At 48.5% G+C, this 2,476-nt stretch overlaps 1 pseudogene; it reads left to right on the top strand.

Annotated features, from left to right (window-relative positions):
• On the top strand, nucleotides 1-774 carry LOC104994478 (annotated as a pseudogene).
• Nucleotides 775-2,476: the final 1,702 nt, after the last annotated feature.

Genomic DNA, 2,476 nt, shown 5'->3' with positions numbered 1-2,476 from the left:
ATGGCGGAGCAGCAGCAGCTCGGCTACATGCTGCTGAGGGATGACTACTAAATTGAGTGTGACCAGGATGCGGAGGCGCTCATTAGCTGGCTTTCCATCAACTACCACAACAATCAAGCTGAAGCACATGCACGCGGACATGCACATGCAAAAGCTCAAGGAGCTGCAGCAGCGCAAGACCATCACCCGTGACTACAACCTAGGGCCCGCCTTCCTGGGCAAGGACGAGAAGGAAGAGGTGGCCAAGCACGAAGTCACGGAGGAGTAGAAGGAGCTGCAACTGAAGCTGTGGTTACTCTCCCAGTTCATGTCCTGCAAGTAATTCCACTATCTGTTCGAGAACATGCAGAAGGAGAAGAGTCTGTGCACCAAGATCCGGGAGCTGCAGTGGTACCAAGGCAACTGCATCACAAAGATGGAGGAGGCAGCCAAGTAAGAGGTAACCTGGCACAAGAGTGAGAGGAGGAAGGAGAACAAGAACCTAGGCAGCTCCAAGCGCAGCAAGGAGAATTGTAAGGACGGCAAGCTTGCCACCATTAAGAACCTGCCTATCTTCGAACTCTTGTCAGACTGCGATAAGGTGCTCTGCAGCTCGCTGAACCTCAGCCCCACATGCTATGTGACTGCGAAGGCCATCATCATCAAGGCCACCTCCAGGAAAGGCAGAGCATCCCCTCCAAGAGCCACCTTCCCAGCTACCTGGACAACGTTCTTAAGGATTTTAAACTTCCTCACTCAGGGAGAGTGGGGTGGATATCCAGGGGTACTTCCTGAAGCTGAGTTGCTGTGAAAGCTGGAATGATGGTATAAAGCTTATGAGTCAAAAGGACCAGGGGAGGGGAAGTAGGGGAGAAAGGAAAAGCTTTTTTCCCCATTGTGGCTCTTTTTTAAACAAATTGAGGGCTTATTTTAGGATAGATATTCTTTTGATGGTCCTCTGAAGAAGCAATAGTAACAATCTTAGGTCAAGGGGGAGACAAATACATGTATATTTTATTAATAACTTAGCCCTAAACATAGTACTTTAAGATGATTGCCTTTAAGTGTTCAGTTTGTAGAATATTATGGTGAGATTGGGAAATTTCCTTTTATTTGTGTTTATTTCCACTGGTATATAACTGTCGTGCTGTCCCTGTCTGGCCACCAGCTTCACCCTCTGACCTAAGATCCACCCACTGTCCAACAGCCACCCATGACAATGGGCACAGCCACATGGCACTTCAGGTGGGAACAGGGCAGGGCAGGTGGAAGAGAGGCTTGAGACAGGCAGGATGGGCATCCACAGCGACTTGTGAAGAGGAATCTGGTATTGAACAATTTGGCCAAACAGAGCTTCCCCATGACCACTTGCAGTGGCAGAGTTTGAGCCTGGAGCTCTGAGCTTCAACTGCTGGGGAGCTCATTGTGGGAGGCACAGTGATGTTCAGCAGGCTCCCCGGGGTCTAGGGGGATGCAGGGCCCAGTGCAGACTGCCTGGCACTGAGCCTTCCCTCCTGGGGAGGCTGCTGCTCTTAGAACTTGCTGCTCTTAGAACTTGTGTGCATTTTACTTGGAATAACTCATTTTAGAAAGTTCACAACGAGAGTTCTAGCATTAGCTCCCTCCAGGGTTTTCACCCCACTGGCAAGTACCACTTTCACTGAGAATGGCCATGGATCTTACTTGAGTGATGTGTGGGGTTAAGCGCTTGGCTAGGCGAGTACTACAGGAACCTCTGAAGGCCTTAAATCCTGGGCACCGCTTCTTTGGTTCACTGTCTTGACCCACTCAGGGGTGTCTTTGCCAAGCCCTATTTAGAGATGTCCAAGGTAAGGAGCAGTGGCTGCACTTTACTGGAGCAGCTGTGAAGTGATACCCCATGACCAAGGTAAGAGAAATCCAAGATGGTAGGAGCTGAGAGAGAGCATCAGAGGGCAGACAGACTGAAACCACAATCACAGACATCTAGCCAATCTGATCACATGGACCACAACCTTGTCTAACTCAATGAAACTAAGCCATGCTGTGACGGATGGGTCATGGTGGAGAGGTCTGACAGAATGTGGTCCACTGGAGAAGGGAATGGCAAACCACTTCAGTATTCTTGCCTTGAGAACCCTATGAACAGTATGAAAAGGCAAAAAGATATGACACTGAAAGATGAACTTCCCAAGTCAGTAGGTGCCCAATATGCTACTGGAGATCAGTGGGGAAATAACTCCAGAAAGAATGAAGGGATGGAGACAAACAAAAGCAATACCCAGTTGTGGATGTGACTGGTGATAGAAGCAAGGTCTGATGCTGTAAAGAGCAATATTGCATAGGAACCAGGAATGTTAGGTCCATGAATCAAGGCAAATTGGAAGTAGTCAAACAGGAGATGGCAAGAGTGAACGTCAACATTCTAGGAATCAGTGAAGTAAAATGGACTGGAATGGGTGAATTTAACTCAGATGACCATTATATCTACTACTTTGGGCAGGAATCCCTTAGAATA

Source organism: Bison bison, unplaced genomic scaffold (assembly GCF_000754665.1).
Source record: "Bison bison bison isolate TAMUID 2011002044 unplaced genomic scaffold, Bison_UMD1.0 scf7180017864259, whole genome shotgun sequence".
NCBI lineage: Eukaryota > Metazoa > Chordata > Mammalia > Artiodactyla > Bovidae > Bison > Bison bison.
The sequence above is the reverse complement of the archived record's forward strand: the minus strand, read 5'-3'. Positions and strand labels throughout refer to the sequence as shown.